Genomic DNA, 26273 nt, shown 5'->3' with positions numbered 1-26273 from the left:
GTTTTATTTCCATGCTGCTGTAACCTAAATCCTTACTTAAGTAACTTTTTAACCCGTCAGACAAGAATCACAGACCCAACCAAAGCAAAGCAAAACATAAAAGGCTAAGAGGGCTTGTGTTAAGAAACAGTACAGCCCATATCACAAAGTACTGTAAATAACACTTATCTGCATTTAGAAGAGCACTTACATTTATATTTAAGTTAGCATTGTGGTCAACAATGACGCATGGGTAAAATATATAGAAACATCAGATTTTCAGTCTTTCTTATCTATAAAGCCTCTCCGTTAAAACACACTTCTGCAAACTGTGCCTGATGCTTTTTAGTCTATTTGTCACAAAGATCCTCATTTAACTCTATCCACAAATACAAGAAATGAAGCATTTGGTCACGTATTTCCAACGGTTGTACCATGGAATCCATCAGTGAGGTTCTTCGCACCAGGCAAGGGGTGACCTGCTCTCTCCAGTCTGCGACCACAGCACAGCGCCCACACGGTGCCCCAGCACACATCTTCCTTACACGTCCCCAGGAGTCCATTTTGTCACCCGCTCAGCCACGACCATCAAGATTACATCTTCCAAGTTCTTTCTGAAATAGTCTGGTGAGTGAACTGAGACAAACAGTACTCTGAATTTTTTAAGTATAGTATTGGAGAGTCCAACACTATTAATAACATATCCAGGGAGTTACTTATGACGTTGGGACAGGAGAGACACATCTCCATCAGCAAGCCTCTCAGAAAAATTAAGACAAATCTCCTGCTTCGTCAAAATCACAAAGCTGATGTTTGCACTAAGCTTTCATGCAGATTCCAAAAAACCCAAAAAGCAACAAAAAAGCCCAACCCAAGAGTGAGTGACAACTACTCCTAACATTTCACAACCAGAAATACTTGATTCAAAAAAGCCTGTAGACAGGAATGAAAAGTAATATAAGAAGACAGTTGGACTTGACGATCTTGGAGGTCTTTTCCAACCTTAATGATTCTATGATTCTGTAAGAGGTGCAAAGTACCAAACCATACCCACAGTGGGGCAGATCGATAGGGAACAGTTGCAGACATGGAAGTCAAGAGACGTCAGTCAGGCTTCAGGAAAACCCTCCCACTAAACTCCAGGACTGACAAGTCGGGGGTTTTTTTCACTGTTTGTCTTTTCTAATGTAACTGTTCGGGTTTTTTACTATGAGTGCATTCAACTTTGTTTTTGTCTTAATCAGGTTCTTTACTGTAGGTCAGAGAGAGTTCACATAAGAAGAATTCATGTAGGCCATGACAGATGACTTGTCTTCAATGGGACACCAAAAAAACCTCCACACCTTCAAGGCAGTCTCCCAAATCAAGACATGGGGTTTGTTACGCCTTTCTGAGGTGAACTCTTCCACCTGATTTCTAGTTTATCATATATTACAGATCACTGTAGCTGCAACTCAGGTACCATTTACAGGCCTAACAAAAAATAATACTCAAAGTCACTGAAAAATACAGAATCAGGGAGCTAAGCTTTTAAACTCAGAGGCAGAAGGGCTAAGGCTCATTTGGAGTAGAAGGTTGTGAGTGTACGTTTTCCCTCAGCACAAACAGTCAGCTCTGAGCTGGTACGCGCTTTCCATATGGGTAATTCGTACTGGCATTCCTGGTCACAACTCACCATGGAGAAAGGCAAGAAGCAACAAAATACTCCAGATATGCTCAAGTAAACACGATTAGTAAGCTCTCCTGCAGCATGCGGGAAAGGGAGCAGAGCAACCCGCCAACCAGCTTGCTCTAAGCTCAAGGAATACTCTGAAAGCTTTGGTTTAAAACTGAACTTGAGATTGGAAACAACTTCAAGAAAGCACCAACACACACGTGCAGAGACAAGGAGCGAGGGATGTGGCCCTGGTTAGAAAAGGTGAGTATTACATAGCCAGAGGGACTTCAAAAAGAAAACAAAGCAAAAAAAAAAAAACCAAACCACCACCAAATCACTGAACCCTGGGCTCTCGCTGTAACTTGTTTGGTACACAAACCACCTTATAACTAGCCAGTCAGCTACTCACAGGAGTGGAGCACACAGCACAAAGAGCTCTACATGCAGGTTATCCCAATAATCTCGTCTAATGGAGACACACTGAATATACCCCCATTGTACCCAGAAAAAGGAACAGAACTGTCTCATCTCTAAACCCTCCTGTGACGACATCTTCATCTCTGTAGAGAGACCACAGGTTTGGGTTTTTTAATCCCCAGTCTTTGTCGCCATTTTTCCTTCTTTCTCCTATTAGTATCTCCAGCATTAACTCACTTGCTGTACTTCAAGAATACAGCTTTGAGAGGCAAACACTTCTACATTTCTCTTATTTCCCTCTTGGATACGTTTGTCTCACTTTAGCCATCTTTTCAAACAGTAATCATCAACATCCAGGTTCCAGGTGTTTGCCAAGTCACACATTCACTGAACGGTGGTGCCGTTTTCATAGAATCACAGAATGGTTTGGGTTGGAAGGGACCTTATAGACCATCTCGTTCCAGTCCCCCTGCCATGAGCAGGGACATCTTCCACCAGACCAGCTTGCTCAGAGCCCCATCCAACCTGGCCTGGAACACTTCCAGGGAGGGGGCATCCACAGCTTCTCTGGACAACCTGTGCCAGTGCCTCACCACCCTCACAGTAAAGATTTTCTTCCTTATATCCAGTCTAAACCTACCCTTTTTTAGTTTAAAACCATTCCCCCTTGTCCTGTCACTACAGGCCCCAGTAAAAAGTCTTTGCGAGTTTTCCAAGACAGCCATGTCCATCACCCACTTGCTCAGTATCACTCCACCCCAAAAGCTTCTGCTGCTGCTAGGTTCAATCAATGAGGTGCTGAAGGCCACCTGAACTGGAGAAGCAGCATTAACAGCATGAAGGGTACAGGCATTTCTGCTGTACTGAACATCCATCCAGGACGTAACATGTGATAGATGTGGTCCACTTAAACGTCGGCAGAAAAAGATGTTAGGTAAAGAACCAAACAGAGAATACCGCATCTAAAATCATGCCTTCAAAACCACTGTAAGGCGAGAGACTGATTTCACAGAGTGGACAAGAACATTCACTCAAGCCAGAACTGAAAATTAGTTAATACTTTTTAAGCTGCCAATTTTAAAGCACTCTAAAATGCAATGTATACACTCAGATTATTCTGAAAGCGTGTGTGCTTCAAGATGCTTACTGTAACTACAATAATAAATATATTAACTTGCAGCCATGTAGGACAGGACAGGAAGTAATATTCTGCCGTTTGTACATTTTTCTTCTTACAGATCAGCGCAGCTTGAATTTTATGTTCTAAAGTATTTGCATGGGGTGACATTACGAAGGGAGACTGTTTGTCTGGGGAATTTCAAACTAGTGAGCCTGGCTATTAAGAGAATACAAATTCTCTCCTGACTTGTTGCTAAGACTAAGAATTCCCACCGTGGGGTTTCAAACAGTGATGAAACACGTGTTTCGAGACCAACAAGATTAATATAAAAAAGCAAAAATATTTCTCTTAAGAGTGATGTGGAAAAGGAGCGGGGTCTGCAAAGGTCCCTCCAGGGAAGTCAGTGTCTGGACAGGCCGGTATTTCTCATTTCGTAATGTCTGGGGAAATGTTCATACTGAAGCTTAAGTCACTCTCATCTGAGCACGCACCTGCTCCTGGGAGACACAGGCATTCACTGCTAATGAACTAGACACAGAATTTATGAGTGTTACATGAAAAGACCTACAAAATCAGGGTATATTCTGGAAAGTTTCAGAGCCCCCACAAAGCAGGTGTAGAGAAATTCAAGCCTCACCTCTTCCTCATTTCATCATTCAAGTTCCTGTGTCTGCTGCAGAACTAAATCAGGCATCAGAGGTGACTGCTGCGTGCGTCCCTGTGCCACCCAGCCATAGCCCCAGCTGCAGGGCTCCGTGAGCCAGCCTGACTCCCCAGCTGCAGGGGAAAGCAAGGCAGCAGGGCTGGGGGGAACCAAACCTCCTGGAGAAAACACAAAATCGCCCAGTCACCGTGGGCTGAGCTGCGTGCCCAACTTGGTCTCATCCTGCAACAGAAAGCAGCGCAACCTTGCCGCAGCCACTGGCTCACAAACCTGGAGACCTCCTTCTACCTTCCCTCGGCGCCGCAGAACTAATAATACAGATATTAGGACACACAGGTTTATAAAGATTTTGATATGCAGCTTGTCGGCTCAGGAGATGACTGCTTCTGCTAGGCAGGCTTTAAAGACAAAGGCACTGCCATGTCCCACGTCCTTACTCACGCAGGCAAACACGCAGATGCAAACACGTGCCCACGCACACCCGTGCACTTGCCCCCTCTCCCAGGTGCGTCTGAACGGGGCCATTGCACAAGCCCAGCCATCCCTCCCAAACGAGAAACCCTGACAGTGTCATACACAGGAGAAGCGTCAAGCAGACTTGCACCCACAGAGCTTCTACCATCAGGAAACAATCGTCTCCTATGACACTTTTAACCCAGAAAAGTAGGATTTATCCTGACAATCAAGTCCTCTAAATTCAGATTCATTCTAAGAACCTCAGACACCTCCGTAAGAAAGGGGTTTGGTTGCTCTAAATTTTCTGTATAATGAATGTGAGGAAAGGTGGACTGCATAGAATCATAGAAGATCTCAAGTTGGATGGAACCCATAAGGATCACCGAGTCCAACTCCCTGCTCCTCGCAGGACTAACTAAAACTAAACCATCTTGGAGATAAAAGCCCCTTCCTTGAGCCACCCACCTGACTTACCTAAATTATCAGAAGTTGATCCAGGCCTCATTTCATAGCATCACAGAAGGAGGACTGGACTGAAAGGGACCTTTAAAGACCATCTAGTCCAACTCCCTGCCATGGGCAAGGACATCTTGCACTAGATCAGGTTGCTGAAAGCCCCATCCAACCGGGCCTTGAACACTTCTAACAAAGAGGCATGCACAACTTCTCCTGGAAATCTGTGCAGTGTCTCACCACCCTCATCATAAACAATTTCTTCCTTATCTCCAATCTAAATCTACCCTCTAAGCTCAAAACCGTGGTCCTTTTTCCTGCCACTACAGGCTTGGTAAAACATCTTTCTCTGTCTTTCTTATAAGACCCATCTATATACACTCCAGCCCTCTGACCATTTTCACTTAGGTCTCTGGGAAAACAAACGTACGATGTGGCTGAAGCAAGTAGCCCAGCCTTTCTCGCAGCACAACAGCCTCATCACGCAAGAAGCTCCTCAGCAGATATCAGATCTGTCACGAGAACTTGCAAATTATCATAGAAACCACAGATATAAAGATTCTATCTACCACTTCTACCCTACCCTTTCCTCTCCCAGCACGACATTTAACCTGTACAGAGTCAGGAGAAAAAAAGATAAAAAACAAAACACAAAAACCAAAAACAAGGGAAAGCTGAAGTTAAAGTGGAAGACTAACTAGTATCATAAATCAGGTAATGCAGGGAGAGGTTGCTTTGCATAGTTTCTAATCCATCCCTTCATTTATCCTCCAACCTCTGTTGTTCTTCTTTTCTGTTGCCTAACATTTAATTTACTTCTGTGAAGTCTCAGGGGTCTGCTGTGATCACAGCTACAACAAATTAGTATCAGAATTGTGGGTGGGGTTAAGAAAAACCCCAATACTACGCCTTTTTTCAAGACGCCATAGATTTCAAGCAGTGTTTTGTGGAGGTTTTACTATGTGTTCCCCCCAGAGGGTTGTGCCCCATTTGGAGCTTTCCTCTCTCAAACAAGACAGTACTAAGAAAAACGGTGCTCAAAATTGAAAGGAAAAAAGGTCAACAGAAGCATCCTGTCACTGTGGAAGGCTTCCAGCCCAGCAATGTTAGAAATGGGTGCCTTTCACAGAGGCAAAAGGCAGAGTTTCGCCCTTGAGGTGCGGGCTCCTGGCCCTGCAAAAACCCAAGGTGACCAGGAGTTGCTCCCTCGGGGTCAAGGCACCTCTGAGAGCTAAGAGTGGTGCCTGCCCCTGCAAGAGCAGCTCTTCTGCTGAGCGCAGAACCATCTCCTCCCCACCCCTTGCGCAGGGTGTGATGCACGGTGCTTCATAACCCAAGAGAAGTCAAGAAAGAAAAAAAAAACAAAACAACCAAACAAAAAAAACCCTAAAACCATCTAATCTCACTGCCCTTACAACCTGTTTACTCTTCCCACCCAGAGGATGTGCCCCTCAGGCTGAGAGCCTCTATTTTTAAGGGCATGAAGTACAGAAGCATTTTATCACACAGCCAAGACATCTCTGCTCAGTGCTGGCTAGTCAATGAACAAAAAGTTTAAGGGAAAAAAAAAATCAATATTCTGGGAGTTATGCTGTCACATGAGTAAGAAAAGAGCATCAGATCAGGCAAAAAGGCTGAAATGAATCCTCACAATTTCAATTCTAATCCCCTAATTTTGATATGCAGAGTACTCAGTTCTCTAAAATCTGATGGTAGTGAAGATATTATTAGAGTTCTAGCTTCAATAAATTGACTACGTTGTAATAACATGCGTATGTTCAGATATCATGAGACTTACTTAAAAAACTTTACATCTTTTACAACAGCAGCTTTTACGTGCTTTTTCTGTGCACTTGTAACAAGTTGTTCAACTGAAAGCCAGAATTGCCTCAGAAACACACAGATCAACAAGCAGATTAAAATGAAAAAAATTAGTAATGTTAAAAAAAAAAGTCTCTTCAAAGACCACGGGATCTTACAATAAAAACTCATCGGGTCAAGTAACATGGCAATTATCTGCCCAGAAAGATATTCACGAAATTGCAAGACTTCACGCCCAATCCATCCGTTCTTCATATGCATCTAAAAACTCCTACACGGGTAGCAGCGGAAGAAAAAAAATCAGACCTCAGCTCTCACTGCGTCAGGGTAACTCCCATGGCTACGCTTCCACAGTTCATGCTTTACGAGTTCAAGTACTGCTTTCTGTTGCACTAATTAAATTCTGATCTTTACTCTCAGGCATCTAAATGAGGGTCTCAAATAGATAACAAAGTCAAAAGCGTACGGGCACGAGTACGCTCTGGAGAAGACAGTTTTTCACACAATGGCTGCCCGGGGCAGACAGCGGAGTCGTCACCTCCGGGTGCATCTGCTCCCCTGCTCGTGGTTTAACTGACAGGAAGCGCAGCCGAAGATACCAGGACCCAGCGATGAGTGTTTCCTGCCTGCACAGCCACGTCTCCCCTCCCACGCACTTGTCACCAAGCACGCCCGTCCTCTTGCACGGGCCACGGCCTCCCACGATGGGGAGAAACTCCGTGACACCTTCTAAAATAAAAAAAAAAAAAAAAAAGAAAAAAATTAAAGAAGTTAAGCCCATGCACAGAAAGCCAGCCAGCTGGATGGATAAAAAGCAGCCACGTCAAGCATATTGCAATATGGCCCGAGAAGGCCACCAAAGCAGGGTACAAAATGTTGGTAGCATGTTCTCATCCGTCATGGCCCAGGACACCATGCAAGCCAGCTCTGAAGGTTTTAGTCTGGCCTTCCTCGAACAGGCTCATACACCATCAAGAAACCAAGTTACTTGACTTAACAGATGAAGAAGCAAACAAGCGCAAGTCTTCAGAAATAAACCACAACCAGTGGCAGAAACCACACTGCCAAATACAGCACCAGCATGTCTACTTAATGGGACCACCCTGTCCTAGAAAAGGGGACAGGCTAGATGATCTATGCGGCTTTTCTAACGCTAACACCTAAAGTAACACCTGTTAGTCTACCACAAAATTGAAATGCTGAAGAAGCATTTAGTACCAACAGGATAAGCACAAGAATTAACATAGCTTAAGCAAGAACCGACTGCTAGACAAAGCAAAATTTCAGTGAAAAGCAGAAACTCCAGCACAGCTGTAATTTCTACGGTATCTATATGTGAAGAAATATGCTATACTCAGCCCCACTCTAAGCAGTCTTCTGCTCAGTCTTAAGATTATCCCATAATGTCACCTGTCAAAAAACACCTCTTCCTTAGCCAGCCAAAAAACTATACTTCTAGGTAGGATGAGAAATTATTAAGACTGCTTCATATCCTTCCTCCACCAGTGGCCAACCAGTGGTATAGAACTGAGGAAAATCAGTTCTGAGCTGTATTTGCAGGGCTGCCAACCAAAGCAACAGAAAACACGTCACTCATGTGATCAAGTTGGGAAATACATCAACCGGTAGGTACCCAGTAGATGTAACACTATCATCTACTGCTATAGTCTTAGAACATTTTTGGTATAAACTTAAGGGCAGTAAAAGAGTCTTCACTGGATTTCATGGAGTTTCTGACACATTTTACCCTTTATGGAACCGAGGCTCTCCACCCTAAGGTGCTCTCCACCTCCAGCCCAGAACAGATGCGAATAAAAATGCCTTCACACGGTGACTGGCACTGTAGTAGAACATTCATCTCAAAGTCAGTGGTCTGCAATTTCCCGAGAATGACCAGGCTCCAAATTCTCCTCATTTCTAACTAGAAACCTGTTCTGTATCTAGGTTCCTCTGACAGAGCACGCTTCGTCCCCAGCTTTCAGGTGCTCCCATCTGAACTCTCTGACCATCTGGCTTATCCCAGAGAACCACAGCTGCCCAGTCTTTCAAAAGACAAGACTATCTCCCTCCACATCACTGGGCGCTTGACCCCTTCATGCCTTGAAAGTCAGAACGAAAGCCCTAAACCAGCACTCAACAGACGCTAAACCAGTGGAAGAAGTTGTAGCAGAAGCTCGCTTCTGCAGCATTTCTGATGTCCCCTTAAGACCCAAGTCCCACCCTTGACAAATACTCAAGTAACCCCAAGCAGCCAACAAATTATAAAAAGATACAAAGTAACAGTTGCTCAAAAGCCTTTCTGAACAAAAAAGCCTTGCAGCATGATCTGAACCTTTCTAAATTTTGCTGGATTGGCAAAAGGACTTAGAAGAGAACTGAAAAAAAAGGAAACTATTTTCCATCTCAGATTCCAACAACACTATGTAGCCAACAGCATTCTGTAGATTTGCTTCTTGGTTTGTAAGTCACGTTGGTCATATCTTGCAACATGTACTGGCAGGATTCAATGTTTTCCTAAGCAAACCAGGGTGGCAGATGCTGACACTGATCCAGACGTGGTTTACTCTCAAGCTGGATATTTTTTTTAACCCTAAAAGTTCATCTGTGTCCTGCTAATGAACTACAGATTTCATTAGAGCAAAAATTTCAAGATTCTCATATGGATTTATTTTCATGGTATATTACTACTGGACTAGCTCTAAGCATAACACCAAAAGTTATATTTACAAGCATAATCATATCTATTATACTGATTATACACTATTAAATTGGCCAAAAATTAAATGTAACACAAGCACAAGGCTAGAATAGGGGTGGAGGTGTTCTTTTATAAATACGCTGAGGCACCTTAAGATCATCTAAGTTTTCAAGCTCTGTATATTTTAAGGAAAAATAGAAATGTAAACGTGGTGGTATTTATATTTATGAAAGCCAAACATAAACCAGGATGTCTCAGTTCTTACAAAACTGAAAATTCATTCCTTGAAGCTGCTGCTGCGCGACATCGGCCAAGCTCCGGCGCACTCCCAGCAGCCTGTCCCCCGCATTTCGACTGTAACCTCCGACGCGGTTACAGCTACCAGGGCAGGAGCAGTCTCCACAGAACTGCTTTTCCTGCACAACGGCTATGAGTCAACTTGTCTCACGTCTCTGCAACGGGCAGCCTCGCTGCCTTGCTACCGGGGTGTTTTTTGGGGAAGGTAGGAGGGATCACGCCTCGCCAAAGAGCCATACGGAGAGAGGAGCAAAAGCGAAACCGAGCTGATCGACACCCACTGACCAGGCTCCCCGGGCAGCAAGAAAGAAATCGCCTTCACGGATTTCTGTTTGTTTTAACCAGCTTCAACAGAGGGGAACACGATTTTTAATCCTACAGTGTCCCTTTAACGAACACCCCAAATAAGACGTTTTCCAGATAACCAAGGAATTTTTTGCAGTGTTGACTTACCAAGCAGAGCACAATAACCAGCTATTCTGTTTGCACTACGAGGCAGCACAGTGCAATGAGTTAATAATTTATCACAGCACTCTCTTGGCAACTGACCATAATCAGCTTTTAAAATTCTTCCTCATTCCCACATTTTTAGGCTCGGGAAGAATACGGCATCCTTAGAGCTTCAACTCTATCTGAACACTGTAATCCTCCCAAACACCTGCTTTCCTCCTGTATTGTTCCAGGCTCCGAGCAAAGGTCATCATTTCATTTCAATAACCTCACTTAGCAGACAGGAATAACTAGAATATTTTTAAACAAAGAAAGAAGCTAACTTTCTTTCAAAAAAAAGACACCGCAGTGCACTTCTCATCCCTGTGTTTCCTTCCCTCTCTTCTCCCAGAAGGAGAAAGAACAAAAAAGCTTCTCTCTCTACCAAAAGCTTTTATTTGCACATGCTCCCCAACCACCAAGCAAACACCTTTTCCTCTCATTTTATATTATCGAGACTTACACCTCCACATTTGGGCAAAATCTTGTTTATTAGTTAACACACGCTTCCTCTCCATCAGAAGGATCTAGTTGTGGTGTTCAGACAACTCATTTGGATAACAAGTTTTTACGAGAGTTTAGATGTGACGTGTAGAAGAAAGTTAACTGTCCTAATTCTCACTTTGATGAAGCTTTCACCACGGCCAACGGCCCTCTTCCAAGGACAACTGTGCTGCTTCATCCTCCCCCTTATTTCTCAGCCACAGTTCTCACAAACCCCCCAGCGCCAGCACTCCGAAATCAATCCCTAACCTGGTTCAGCCAACCAGCCCAGCAGCTTCCCATGGCATGGACACCTGACTCGCCAGCTTGGCTCCTCTTAGCAGAACCCGATAAGGGGTTGCTCACATGAACAGTTTGGACTGCGGATGGGAGGGGAGGGCAATAAAACACTAGGAAAAAAACTATGCTGTCAGTTAGGAAAAATGCGGGTGGCAGCCCCCAAGCAGCACTGAGGCAGATGGATGAGTACTCCTGCCGTGGAAACATCTGGAGCCATCATGCCCACCTCTAACTGTTTCACTAAGTGTACATTCTAAATGAAATTACACTGGTGCAACCTCATACACTCACAAAAACGTACGTCTAGAGCTTAAAGCGCAACTTTAGCTCAACCACTGCAGCTTACTGCTGAGTCAAGAACCTAATGGCAAGCTAAGGGCCTGGGCAGATGCTAAATGAGCCGTTTCAGGGTTTACAAGCCACCACCTCCAGGACAGTTCATTATCCAAGTGAAACTTGCTCCGTCCAAACCACCCTCCAGGGTATATCCACACAAACCACTGCTGCGTGGATTTAACGGGACGTGCCAAGCGACTTGGTTGGTTACGCATGCAACCTTCACTTCTGAGTGAAAATGAGCATCTGGGGTGAGGCTGAAGCACCTTCAGCGTGCATTTAAGCTGGGTCATTACGCAGTGTGTGGAGACACCAGAGACAGCATCCAGGCACTGGCATCATTCTCCCATCTAGTTAGTAAACACCAGGCTCGTTCACCACAGACGGCGTTAACAACAGGTTCTACCAAGGCAGCTTCTGTTAGAACGCAAGCTGCTTTCTCCACACGGTCTTCTCTTTTCCTGATTTCACCCCATCTAGAGATCCTCACGTAAGGCGGCAAAAATGAACCCATGAAACTTCTCATTGATTTTTTAATTATTTTTTTCTTTTTTCCCCAGACATGCTGCACGGAGAAGAGACCCAGAACCACTGATCTGTACACACTGGACGGATGTGGCATGTACAGGTCAGTGGTTCTGGGTCTCTTCTCTCGAGGCAGCAGCTATTTCACCCAGCTCGCTATTTGCAACTGATAACTGCTACCGTCTCTCCCCTCAAATGCACACATTTTAAATCACAGTGTATCAATAAAATGTCATTGCAGCTCTTTTGTTCACAAAGCCTGGCAGTACAAATTAACAAAATGCTTCCTAAGTCCACCTGAACGCAGGGCACCCATAAGAGAAGCTTTAAACATTACGAACATCAGAATCTAGATGCAAAATGTACCCTTTCTAACTCCGTGGCTTCAACAGTATTAAACCTTTTCCGCAAATATCTCTATTATTTTTAAACAAAACATTTGCAAGACCAAGCCCTTATCTTGTAGTTTGGCCAAAGTTTTCCGACATCTCTTACTGTTGAGAATTATTTCTAGTCCATTACCACTGAAACAACATCTAACACAGCCCATTTGAAGGACCATATTAAAAGGCAATTAGCCTTCTATAAAAACAAATGGTAGAATGCTGTATTACATCAAGGATTCGTAATTAGCCATACATCTTTCAGAAGTGCATATTTAGGAAAATGTTCTACCAACAGTAACTTTCGTCTTGGTTTTCTTCTCAGGAAATCCCTCCACAGCCCATTCCTAAATGGTCTTTATTAATGGCTTTCTACATTATGGCCTCACCAGACAAATCAAAATAGTATTTCACTTAGCTGTTTCAAAAGCAACTTATTTTATTGTTGCTTTTAGCTGATACTAAAAGACACTTAGTTATTTTTGAGTAGAAAAGGGCCAGAATTTTAAAAAATGCCACAAGCCATCCCTAGCAGTCCAACTTGAGACTATTTCTCAACACAGAAAGTTTCATTTTCATTCATATGTCTAAACCACCTTTGTCAAGAAAAAAAGCCCCCAAACAGACACTTCCTCTCTACAGTTCCTTCTTTTCTCTTTTTGTAATAAACAAAAGTTGCTTGTTTTTTTCAAAAAACCAGGACGGCAGCCTGTCGGTAGCACTCCGCCGAGGGCGCCTGGAGCCCCGTGCTGGGCTCACAGAGCTCTCGACAAGCTGGTTCAGAAGCACTGGGAGATGGAAGCAGACTCTTGCAATTTCTGCAGGTTTGCCACCCTTTGCACTCCACAGCATGTAAGCTTCATAATTATTTTCTTGATAGCTAATACCCTCATTCGCATGCTTAATTTACAGGCATCCTGACAAAGCCTGAATAGCCACAGAGAGTAAACAGTTTACAGAGGCTCTGGAGACAGGGGGTGGGGGGGGAAATAACAGCACAAAACAGCAAACGTACCAAGAGAACAGGAGTGGATCACGTAACCACCACCTCCGAGGACAATGTCAGGCCTCTGGCAAACAAGTTGCAAGCCCTGGTGCCTTCAAAACGCAGTTTTCACAAAAGCTTTTCCTAAGAGGGTCATCTTCTGGTCAGAAAGACAGCCTCCACTAAAATCACACCATCACATCTTTGGGAAAGTGTTCTTGTTAGCTCCAAAATGATCTAGTGCAGCGCATGCGTAGCGCTCACAAAGAGGAGGAAACTAGCAGTATTCTTGTCAACTTGCTTTTAACTTGAAATTGAGTCTGGTTGGAAGAGCAAGTTAAACATTAATTTTCTGACAGCGGTCAGCCCTGGGTATCACAAGTTGTAACTGTAGTTTCACAATCACATTTTGCTGCTTCTTTCCCCAGCTGCAATATAAAACTGAATAAACACCGAGATAGCTGGGAACTGGAGAACAGCAGAAGTGACTTGATACAAAGCTCATAAAAGCAAGCTAGCTTTCTCCTAACCTGTCAGCTTTATTAACTCTGTCAAAAGATCCCATGAAAAACCCAAGTAACTCTAGAGGAACATACGGCATAAACAAACAGTATATGCAGCCACAATATATATTAACAAGGTTTTTTCCTTCAACAGCAGATAACAATTTGAATCAACCAAGCTCTTCCTTTCTTCCAATTCTGAAACCCAGTCTCACATGGGATGACGTTTATACTGGGCCCACTTCAGAAGTCAAACCACCACCATGCAAGGACGTTAAGTGAGGCAAATGCAGAATGAGCTTGCAAATGAAGCAATGAGACCTTTAGTACATTAACGGTAACCATTCAAGAAGCACAAAAAAATTCTCCTAAAAATAAAAAATATATTTGGTATATTCACACAGAAATGTTGACGATGAGTTAAATATAGGGTGTTCTAGAAATAGACTGAAATGTCTATTTATAGAAGCAGACAGTGACATTCAATCCATCTAAAAACAACCCTTTCCCACAGTTTCCAACCTACGTATTTAGTATTCCTATTCCCAGCATATTGTCTTAACCGTAATATTTTTTCCCCTCAATACAGAAATAAATAATTTTCACATACAAGTTTGAGAATTGGAGGTTCTTTCCAGGCTAACAAAATGCTATCATTTTCACATTCAAGCCTGAAGCTAGCACAAAGTCACACATGGCCCAAGATGACCAATCTCTTTAAGGACAAATAAATGACCTGAGCTCTAGCCATTCGATTCATCACTAGAGATAGCTGGTAGGTAGTTAAGGCCTAAAGCACATCAAGGTAAGAATGCATAAACTTTGGTCCCTATCTAATGGGATCCTTTTAGCACAAAGGCTGGCACAGTGGGAAGCTTTGCCGCAGGACAGGCCCATACTGAAGAATAAACCGTTTTTACCTCTACGTAGATTAGCCCCTGTCAGGTCAGGAGAGTGAGAATGTCTAGGGAGCCTTTCACATGGCTGCTGCAAACTTTTGATAAGTAAATGACTTAAAAAATCAGCACGCATAGTCTCTGTCAACTACTTTATCTGTAAAGCAACATTTAAGTAAGATTTAAGAAAGCAACATTTAAGTAAGATTGAAGAAAGCAAATCAGATCTAAAGGACATCTCTGAAATTAAAAGGATAAGCACAGTAGATCACCGGCGTATGGTAGCAAAGTTTCAGCGCTTACAGATCGAATCATAACCAAGGCTGGAAACATGAACTCCACCTCTCCTGCCACTCCTGTGCTGAATCACTCCAGCTGGGGAAAGTCCTTGCTGCTGCTGCTGCTTCTCGCACACCCAACAGATCTCCAGCAAGTTACCAAAACTGCCAGTGAAAACAACAAAATCTGCCAGCGAAAGCCGAGAAGCTTTTGCTAACGCTTGCAAGGAGTGAAAGCTGTTTTGGAGATCAAAGCTTTTCCTCTGATACAGAGGGAAATCCTGCGTTTTTCTTACAAAGCCTTCTCTATCAGCTCACCGAACGCAGCCCTACTGTGGTCCCCTCCCTTGAAGAGAGAAAAGGGTACACTCATACACCTCCTGTATTTACTTTTTTGTATACGCATAAGTGTCCAAAGCGTAACGCACACCACTGAGGTACGAGCTTGCAGCAACACTGAAACATCAGGCTATACCAGGCCAACAACATTCTTCAAATCTGGACATCTACTACTTTTTTTTTTTTTTTCCCCCCTCACTTGAGTGCCAAGATCACGGACTTGGCAATTCTAATATGCAAAGGATGAAAAAAAAAAAGCACATTAGAAAACCGGCACTTCTGTAAAAGCATGGGTCTGGAAATCATGTTCAAGCTAACTGGCATCTGATGATACCACTCCCATGGCTCATCTCAACAACCACAAACTCGATCCAAACTGAAAGATCCCTGCCTTCGCGTGGGGGTAAAAAAGAAAAAAATATTTTTTTGTGACAAACACAGACTTCAGCTATAAAAACCAACAAAAACTAATGCCATTTCTCTGTCCCTTCTAACCCGCTTCTCTGCCTACTAGAAGATCTGTCCAAGCTGTCATCTGTAAGGCTTGGAGGACTTTCAAATCACTTTTTCCTAGCTCCACCACTGCACCCGAGACGCTTCTGTAGCCCTGGCGTTGTCCTTGCGCAGCAGCAAGACAGCCTGAACATGGCAGCTTTGCCTTCAAAGAGGAACTGCTCTGCCACGAAGCCCTGCTTGAGAGAAAACAGTGGCAGCTACTTACCCAGTAGCATACAAAAAGCATTCTGCCCAAGACCAGGAGCTGCAGTTTGGGAGCCAACTTCAGATAACCCAAGTTTTTAAGGATGGATGCCTTGACAGGGTCCGGTACAGAGAAAAGAGGCAGCGGAAGGGAGGCTCGTGCTTTGCTGGTTGCAAGCACGGCAGATAGTTGTTGCCTCAGCCCTAAGACCTGACAATAAAACTCACACCGGAAGAAAGACAGATGCAAATACCTTACAGAATTTTTCAGTAAAAAACTTCTTAACTCCAAACAATTTTTTCCCCAAGTGGTTCCTCTGTAGATCTACCATTTCCTCCGTGGATTTTTCAACATGAAACAATGCACCAAATAAATCCCCCAAACTCCCACAAAAAACTGTTGCTTTTAGAAAGAAAAATGGCAAAACCTAAAACCAAAAGATGGTAAAAACTCACCATACTGTAAGATGCAGAAGGAAGACACGGGTGAACACTGGAAAGGCTGAAGAGACAGCCTCACCCAAAACATGACCATTTACTTAATGGTTGCCTCCCTCTCTCCCTCCCCTGCAACCGATCGCAGCATTAAGCAAGACTCTATTATACTTCTCAGCTCCATACAGTAAATGAAACTGAAAAGTATTCCCCTGTGAGCAACAGTTTGAGCTCCTTGTCATTTCATTTTCAAAAAGAAGATATTCAACTTTATTTCTCAACTGGAGGACTGAAATATAGGGTCCAAAGTTACATACTCAGATAAAACTTCTGAAGACATTAGCCTTCTTTTCTGTTCAACTATAAACAGGGTGGAAACCCTCATTCTTTTTCAAAATACTGTGCTAGAGTTCACAAGTACATAATTAGGAGAATCAAAGCGGTTTTCATCCGGTAAAAGTTTAAAAAGCAATCTGACACACCGCAATTACCTCCCGGATTTTCTGCTCCCATTACAACCGCCACTAAGCCCATTTCATAATTGCTCTGTCCCTCTGCCATGCACACCATCTCCACCACTATCGTTTCTTAATCATTTTCAGGCAGAGGCAAATACCGGCCCATTTTTTTCCACCCAAAACAAATTTAACTCCCTCTGTTTCAGAGCGGCGCGTTGGCAGCCGCCGCTGAACAAGTTTGTTTCGGCCGAGACAGAACTGCAATCTCAGGTCAAGGGCACAGAGAGCGATCCGTCTCCGCAACGACAAACCTGCCACGTTAAAGCCGCTGGGGACAGCGGCCGAGCGAAGGCGCCCAAAGCCCCAGCGCCCACCGCCAACGCTTCGGGCCGCGCTCCGCTCCGTGCCAGCCGGCCCTGCAATAACCACGGACCCGTGTGCCGTCCCACCGGCCGAGCGCTCAGACCAGCCGCCTGACCGGCACCTCCACGCGCGTCGAAGGCAACGGAATTACAGGGCCACAGCCCCGCGCTGCCGCCCCGACACGCCGCCCTTACCCCCGGCTCGCTTTATTTTTCGTGGCTTTTTGGTTTGTTTTGTTTTTTCTTTCCCCCAAGCGCGCCCTGCTGATGCACTTTACCAGAAGTTCCCTTTTTCTCCCCAGTCCTCCCCGGATGGCTGAGGAGAAGCCGCTCCAAGAGCGGGCAGCGCGTCGAGGCAGCCCGGGAAGCCGCGTCCCCGTCCCGGCCCGGCCCGGCCCGTCCCGTCCCTCCCGGCCCGGCCGTCCTTCCCTCCCCGGGGAGCACGTACCGCCCGGCCGCGGGGCCCGCGGCGCCGCCCCGCAGCTTCGCGCAGCTAAAATGGCTCCTTGTCGGGAGGGGGAAGGGGTGCCCGGGCCCCGGCCGGTGAGTCACCGCGGGGCCGGGCGGCTCGGCTCGGCTCGGCACGGCACGACGCGACACGCCCCGGGCGGCGGCCGGCGCTCCGCCGGGCCCGGCCCGCAGGTGGCGGGGGCCCCGCTCCGCTCCCCGGGCCGCCTCGGGGCAGGGGGCGGCCAGAGAGGGGTCGGCGGGCTTCGCGCCCCGCTTGGCCTCCCCTCGTGTGAGGAGGCCGGCCCAGCGCGGCGGGCTCATGGCGGCGGCTCCCAGCCAGGGCCCCCCTCTCCGTCCGACCGCCCGCACCCAGGAGCCCTTACGCAACACCCCGCCCGCTCCCCTCCCTGAGCTATAAACAAACAAACGCGTTCCTGCGGGACACCTGGTGCTTGCCGCCGCCGCCATCTTGCTCACGCTAAACTGGTCAGCCTCCCAGAACGGCGAAAGGCCCCGAACCGCCCCGAACCGCCCGGGGAAACGCGGCCCGCGCCCAGCGAGGCACCGCCACGCACCTGTCGCCACAGTCTGGGCCTTCAGCCGCCCCCAGCAAGCTCCCAACACGCTCCTCATGGTCTTCAAGCAAACTTGTGGCACCCAACGAACACCGGGCTGTGGGCGCACCAGAATCACAGAATGGCAGGGATTGGAAGGGACCTCTGTGGGTCATCTAGTCCAACCCTCCTGCTGAAGCAGGGTCACCTACAGCAGGCTGCACAGGACCTTTGTCCAGGCGGGTCTTGAATATCTCCAGGGAGGGAGAATCCACAACCTCCCTGGGCAGCCTGTTCCAGTGCTCCGTCACCCTCAGAGGGAAGAAGTTCTTCCTCATGAAGGCCGGGCAGAAATTCAGTGTGACAAGCACGGCACAGAGGGTGATTTATTTCCACCTCGTTTGAGCAGGAAGGGTCTGCAGGCTGGCACGGGCATTCATTTCCGGCTGACTTCCAGCAGGACAGAGCCCAGCGCGGCACGCTGGCCGCGAGGGAAGGCACGGCACAAAGCTGGAGGCAGGACAGGGAGGAAAGGAAGCAGTGGAGGTGACCTCGCGATGAGCAGGGTAGACATGAGTAAAAACCCGAGGCTACACGTTGAAATAATTCCAAATATGATTTAAGTGTAGCTGTCATTAACACCCCCCCCCCCAAGTAATAGTTAAACAGTAGTCCCACAAGTGGTCCGCTGAGCAAAACTCATTGTTTTGCAGACATCAAGATCTCCAACTGCTGATTATGTTTAATAACAGGGAAGAAAATTTTGGTTTTACTTCCAAGTACTTCAGTCCCTATGACACCTGCATGGCACTCAGAGGCAAAACTGGCTCCCAGTTTAAAGAGCAGTTATCCAGGTACGATTTTATCAGATGTGTTTTATCATGTTATCTTGCAGGCCGCTTTAGCGGAAGATCTGAAGGAAGCAGCAGCAGCACATTTTTTGTGACTTGCTGAGTAAAGGTATCAATTAAGTCACTACTAAAGTAGCTTCGCTACAGCTCTTTATCAAAATATGTCTTCATTTGTATTTCTCGGTTGAAAAAAGACCACGTGGAGGAAATACTGTGACGTTATTTTAGTCATCATGTATTTTCCACCTCTCGCAACGGATGTATTTTCCTTTCCCCAGCGACTTAATTCCAATCCAATCCTACATCTAAAAGTATTTGTTTGTTGTGCTGCAAAAGCCTTTGGAAATCATGGGGCATTGAGGGGAGAAATCTGACCCAGGTGCGCAGTGGTTACAAGGAAACTGTAAGATTGGCACAGGGAGAGTGCCATTTTAGTTATTAAAGTAAGTCTAATAATTATGTTTTACAGGGCAAAAAAACCCAACACAGTCTTATCCAGGCCATCGACTAAATTGAGAAATCATTTCGTAGTGATATATGAGCACAAGCCATGCAAACGTTTCACTGTTTCTAAGCTAAATTTGGAAGCAGTATATTTTTAAAAGCATATGTAAAACATAAACATATTTAGCAAGAGAGAATGCAGGTGGATGTTCATCCCTGGAACTGTATCGGGTTTCTTGCTAATTATAATTTCGGCTTGAAGAAGTGACCTTGCCCACTGCTGGGACGAGCATCTCTATGAAACTTAGATCATCGTTTGCCCAAAAGACATAGCTAGACACTGACCAACAGCACGGCCTAAGCCAATTTAAACAGCTTTAGCCCTCCGCTCCATCCCGGCTGCATATTCCTCGCGCCGAGCTACTCCCCCCGCTGCTTCCCAGCACAAATATTTGTGCAGCCGCACAGCGCGGCAGAGGGTGGAACCCACCAGCAGAAGCGTTAAGCCTGCACAAATAAATAAATAATGCATAATACAATTTTCACATTGCTGTTGGCCCCGGCTCCCAGAGAAATGCATGCCGAATAACACCCCGAGGGGAACGGCACAGCTGAGCGGGCCGCACACCAGCTGGGGTAGCAGAAACCTGGATGTGGCTCCCACTTCTGCTGGCCTCGCGCATGACCCCGAGGAAGCCGCTTCTCTTTTCACACCCTGGTTTGGTAATTGCTGTCCCTCCTTCTCAACTGGTTTTGAAAGCTACAGGTCTGCAAGAGTGGGATGGGATGGGATGGGATGGGATGGGATGGGATGGGATGGGATGGGATGGGATGGGATGGGATGGGATGGGATGGGATGGGATGGGATGGGATGTTTCCCCAGGAAGCAGAGGAGGGGACCATAGCAGCCCGCCTGCACAAGGGACGGCGCGGGGCTCTGAAGCCGCGCAAGGACAGACCAGAGAGATGTGCTACGCAGGTACACCGCCCCACCTGAAAGACAAATGCATTTTAGTCTCATCAAAATGGGCCGAAAGGGAGGTTTGTGTCTGTGTTCAGCTTTCGGTTTTGGATGGGGTAGGGGAAGAGAAAATATTTTGAGGAAGGAAAGGGAGCAGAAACTTTAGATTTAAAAGCTCCTTGATTTATTTTTTTCCTGCTGTATTGCAGACAAGGTCACTACATGAGCAGCTGAGCAAGCCCCCATTTACACGGGATGCTGTGGTGCCATTCCCAAAGCAGCTCGAGGTGCCGTAACTGCTCTGCACTGTTGAAGAGGAGATCCCGCCACCCTGCTCTCAGCTCAGGCTCATACCATCAACTTGCACAGGCTCAGGGCCTCATCCAACTCCGGCTCAACGCTGGATAAAAATCTGATTTAAGGAACTGTCTGGTTTTGTAGGCTCCGAGTATCTCAAGCTTTGCAACATACTTCACCTCAAGCATCCCTGTAGGAAGGAAATCCTAACAATCCCATGCACAAGCACGGCAGGGAAGAACACCTGAGCAATGGACATGCCCAAGATCACACCCTGTGTATGTAAGGACAACGTATGAACCAGCCTTCACCCAAGCCTCAAGTTAGCACCTGAACTCCTGCACCCTCCCTTCTCCTTATATACAACACCATGAAACAGTACTGGCATTGCTACAACGTTATAAAGCAATATATATCCACCACGGTGTTACGGTCCTGGTACTTTGGATTTGTGGACTGGCACCTCCCTCTGTAGTAGGTACCACATAAAACACAGACTGAAACTCTTGTGGGTTTCTAATGCTGCCAAATGCATAACGACCTACATATTTATGCATGGAGAAATCGCATCAGGAGATTACAAGGTAATTCCTCCTATCCCCAAAGGAAGTCTCTGCTATGCGACATTAGGTATAGAAAAGTTCTAATCACTGCATTATTTAACACGTTAATCACAAATTCAGACTATATACATCTGATTTTTTTAAGATGATGTTTTGCAATCTACAAACCTCTTGCATTTTCAAAGATTTCAGTAAAAAAAAACCATCTCAAATGAGAAACGCAGAACCCAGGGTTTCGGGTACCTGGAGTTCATCCCACACAGCTATCAGTTCTTAATTTGCCATTTAAAGATATGGTTCAGTGACGTTTTAGTGCACGCTGAGTATAGGCTGAATGTAGAGCACCATGAATTTGAGAGAAAACAGTCTCCTTTTTCACTGTGATAGTCTTCTGAACTTTATTTCAATTGTAGGAAAGGAAAGGTGGTCGTAAACAAAGCACATATGAACAGGCCACTGTTCTTTTTGGAGGCTGGGAGGGCAGGTATCCTGGCCGTCCTGCGTTTAGTCAGAATCCTTCAGATAGTAAATGTCATCTACTTTCAAAATACACAAGAGAGTCTTACGCAAGTCTGCGGTCAGGAAACTCCCGAGCCTCCAGAAATTATGCCTTGGTAGCAGAAGGGGCAAGAGAGGTGCTTGGAATGAAACGGATTCACAACCGAACACCAGGCAGCTTTAACCTCGTCCATTTTACGCTTCCAAGTTTGCCTCCAGTGTTTCCTAGCACAGGCAGATCTGGCAAGGTGGCTGCCTTTGCCGGCAGCACAGCAGCATCCCACACAGCTACAAACCCCTGACTTTGTACAGCCTTGCACAAACTCTTCTTGGATCACCTCTAAGGTATTCCTAGGTCACATCCCAGAGATTACAAGCCTCTAGGAAAATCTACTTATATAGTCACTTTTCCTCGCTCTTTTAAGTTCCTTCCTTCCTCCTTTTGTTACGGGTTTGCCTCTGCTGAGAAGTACGCTTCTCAGTATTGCTGAGAATGGTTTCAAATGTGGTTATATCCTCCTTTCTACTGACAGGCAGGCTTCAGAGGGAAAGAACTGCAAAAATCCAGCTAGAAAATACAGCCCCGACACAGGATAATCTCTGGTCCACTCTCAGCCAGAAGCTGCTGGCTCCAGCTTGTCTCAAACACTTCCCTACCAACCCCGACCGCACTTTTCTCTCCCCATCCTCTCCTTGCACCAGTTCTGGTCCATGCAGTACCTGTTAAACCTTCTGCTGATCCCACTAAACACACCTTCATGTGGCAGAAAGCTGACCGGGGTGGGCGGGGAGCGTTGGCTGCCCTTCAATCAGCTCAGAAAGGCCGTGATTGGCATGGCCAGCAAAGGACATAGGACCTCCCTCTGCGAGTGGTAATGAACTTCTAGACTGGCCCAGCGCTAAGGTAAATTTTCCCTCTAAGACTCACATGACTGCACAAAAGCTGAAAAAAAAAGCCTGAGGTATGTTACCAGGGGGATGCTGCAGGCAGAGAGAAGGGGCAAAGACGCCACTTAACCCAGGGCTCTCAGACCTGAGCTAGCTCTGTTCCACCCTCCCTCCGCATGCTAAGTGCCCGTTTGCTTTGGAAAGCGCACTGAAAGTCATTTGACATCCTATAAATACACCTGCCAGTAGGTGCGGCAGAAGTTATGCACCTCAACCCACAGCTCTGAGGCAGTCACACAAAGAAATCAAAATAAAGACAGGACAAATTTATAGCCAATACTACTTCTCTCAGCAGGCTTTAGACCCCCTCAAAAGCATCACAAAACAGAAAGGATTAAACCATGGTCTGCAAATGTTTATAAATCACATGCAACATTACCTGGTTTTCTCAGGTGACAGACAGGAGAAATCATCGTGCCTCACCTAACGTTATCGCTAACCACATTCAGACAGACAGTTAAGGCTCCTGCATCCCAAAGCCCAACTCACTCACAAATTGCTGCTTCCCAGTCCTTCTCTAGGGATCACTACACCAATTCAAAAAGGCCAGCGTCCCATCTTCCAATACCAACTCTAGACCACGGGCCCTACAACAAATAAGGCAACTAACAGGAAGACTGGGAAGTAAATGGGCAGAGAATGTATTTCATACCAATAAATGTGTAAATCTATCTGATTTTTTTTTCCATCTAGAAAAGCTTAGTGCTTAAAAAGACAGAAAAAGTTTCTGAAACAAGGCGGAAGATAGTGAAGTTCTACTTAATGCCCAAGTGTAACTATGCACAGTAATGTTATTTTACATACAAAACACCTCACTACAACATATCTGCAACAAGCAAAGCGAAAACGACCTCATTTTTGTATGGTAATAATTACTGGACATCCCAAGAGAACCAGCAAGGGCATAGCAATATGATGTTTTTATCCCAAATTCTCATACAGTATGCGTACCAGCCCTGAAAATGCTTTTAAAACATTTTAATATCATACAAGGCTATACAATCCTGACTGCAGTAAGATTATGCTAGATCCACAGCTTTCCAAAGGAAATGATCACCTGGTTGTACAGCTGGTTTGAAAGACAAGTATTAGGTCATCTCCCTATTTCTATGAATTTGCATTCAAAACAAAGCTTTTAAGCAAATATGGGTTTCCAGCTGTTGTGCGAGAAAGACACAAAGGTGAGGGGATACTAGGCATGAAGTGAAATTGATAAACACTGTTAAAATTAAAAAACATACATATGAAAGAAAAGGTTAGGTTTTCCAAGAATAAGACACAGTCTTTCCAGAAAGAAAGTCAATGTTGATTCTTGAAATAGGTCAGCGCTGGACATCATCCCACGAGGCGAGCCTCAGATCCCCCACTAATATACTCTTTCAGAGCTCTGTTGCGGTAACGGGATGGTTATGTTTGCTCTGGAGTCCTTGCAAGGGTAATTTTTAAGAATATAAACTCAATCTAAAACTATTAGAGATGTTACTATGCCAGTAACAGTAAACTTAGCCATCGCTCTTTTCCTCTCTAACACACACACAAAAAATAATTCCAGAACTATTTGTAAACATGTTGATCTGTGGGTTTTGTTTTTAATGTTGGAATTTTGTCATCACTGATACAAGAAAAAAAAATATTGGGCAAATGAATGAAGAGAAATACACCAAGTGGAACTATGTTGCAAATGCAAGCACAAGGAACATAAAAGCCAGGACAGCACTGGTTTTATATAGTCAAACAGTGGTTTCTTAACTGGGACACTGTGTAGTCCGCTGATGAATCCTCATGAAAAAGCTATAACTGTATTTTTCCCTCTTCTCATTCTGAGTCACTCATTACATTTTTGGATGTTGCAACACATTCGTGAATAATAAACATACTGGGGAAAAAGAAAAAAAAAATACCCAGTGTTCATACTGGATTTTTTTGTCTATATTTATCACTATAAAAATCAAATCAAGAATGAAGCTGAGATTTGCAAAACTTTCTATGCAAGGAATGCTAGTCATCACAAACAAAGTATTTGGTACGAGAGACAACCGTATAGATAGGCACAGAAGTTACAGCACGGCAATGTTAGTATGGCTATCATTGCTTGGCCTCTATACAGAGCGAGAGGACAGGGGGAGGGTTCATAATGTTCCCCATCAAACCCTCTCCTAAGGGAGAACAGCAAGGCACCGCCCTTAGCCAGACAATTCTGGACCCAAAGCTGCACTTTTGCAGCTGCTTTTTTTTTATTATTATTTTTTTTAAAGGCTAGGGAGTTAGGTCGCGGAGACTGCGCAGCCCCAGCAAGTCAGCTGCGCTACAGGAAATTGTTGTTGATATCTTGAAGAAGTACCAGGGACTTATTTATTCACATTTGCATTTTAGACAATACTAAAGAGCATTTAGCATATGCACACGTCGGGATGGTTGCTGCAAGGTTTTCCACTGCTCCAGTCACACGGAAAACTGTTTGCTTCTCTTCCAGTTTTTGTCGTCTTTTCAATCCCGCCACCCCAGGCAGGCCATATTGGCTGCCTCGCACACTTGCGCCGACTCCCTGTATGGATGCAGGCCACATATATGGAATAAAGGAAATCCAGATAAACATCATTTTTAGAAAAATATTGAGCTGGAGTTCCACAAATATTTTAGATGCTTAAGAGAATGCAACAGGGTATTTCTGCACTGCTCAGGATGTGAACACAAAGGAAAGGAAAGTGTGTTTATTACTGCTCTTCCAGATGCTCTAATTAAAGGGAAAAATAAAACTGCTAACTTGGAGAGGCAGGAGAAAAAAAATAAGCTCGTGTGAAAGGAATCCATTTTCCATCGCAAGACAAAGAACTGGCTATTAAAGAACAGTTAGCTCGAAACACAACCTGATTGCTTGCTTGTTCAGGAAACAAATCAATACTTTTCGTAGCAGGCTTACCTATCCAAATACATGCTACATTAACCAATTGGTGAATACATAAATCATGGAGAAGAGAGGAAAAAAAATAAAGACTGCAGGACACACGAAGGAGGGGTGTCCGGGAGCTTGGGGCTGCAGAGAAGGCAAACTGGCCACTGGAAGGCAAACATTTTGATCTCAGCTTCGTTTCAAGCTGCACAAAGAGCAGCCTGGCGTTTCTACGCTGATCTTTGGCCCGGTGAGCAGTCCTACCAGCAAATCCTTCAAGGTTACAATCCAGTGGATCACTCCAAGAAACCAAACCATCACCTCCACTCTTGTCACTTGCCCATAGAGAGAGGGTACAGCGGGCAGACGTATCCTAGGAGATAACCGTGGCACACATGCACAGAGAGAATTGCTGCTACTACGACGTGTTTTCCAAAAGCCTCCCAGGAATCACCTTTCTTGACTCTGTGGTTTAGGGAGTCCTGAAAACAAAATCGGGAGCCAGAGGCTAAGAGAATGAGAGGACATTACGGCAGGCATGGTTTCGCAGATGTGATTCTTCTGCTTTCCACTAACAGAGGTCAAGTATTTAATGGAGGGACCTAAATATTCTCCTTGGGTTACCTGTCATAAACACTTAGTGTTCTCAATGCTCCATCCAAAGCCCTATGTATACATTTCTGTTCATTATTTTAGTCTAATATTGTCAATTTACCATTTTTGTATATATATTTAACCTTGTAACCCATTTTGTCCTGCTTTTACTGAGGGTCCATCAGCTTTA

At 45.2% G+C, this 26273-nt stretch overlaps 1 protein-coding gene across 6 annotated transcripts in view; it reads right to left on the bottom strand.

Annotated features, from left to right (window-relative positions):
- ELF1 (E74 like ETS transcription factor 1) overlaps nt 1-26273 on the bottom strand; it is a 92636-nt gene that overhangs the window by 53567 nt on the left and 12796 nt on the right. The window contains exon 1 of one of the 6 annotated variants that reach the window (XM_075422547.1): nt 17482-17559. The exons of 2 other annotated variants lie outside the window; for them this stretch is intronic. The gene's annotated coding sequence lies outside the window, so the exon portion shown is untranslated. Of the gene's footprint in view, nt 1-13093; nt 13302-16982; nt 17003-17311; nt 17330-17481; nt 17560-26273 lie in introns of those variants that run through there. 3 more of the 6 variants (XM_075422566.1, XM_075422575.1, XM_075422528.1) reach the window with 3 other exon arrangements.

This window comes from Opisthocomus hoazin, chromosome 1 (genome assembly GCF_030867145.1).
Source record: "Opisthocomus hoazin isolate bOpiHoa1 chromosome 1, bOpiHoa1.hap1, whole genome shotgun sequence".
Classification (NCBI taxonomy): domain Eukaryota; kingdom Metazoa; phylum Chordata; class Aves; order Opisthocomiformes; family Opisthocomidae; genus Opisthocomus; species Opisthocomus hoazin.
The sequence above is the reverse complement of the archived record's forward strand: the minus strand, read 5'-3'. Positions and strand labels throughout refer to the sequence as shown.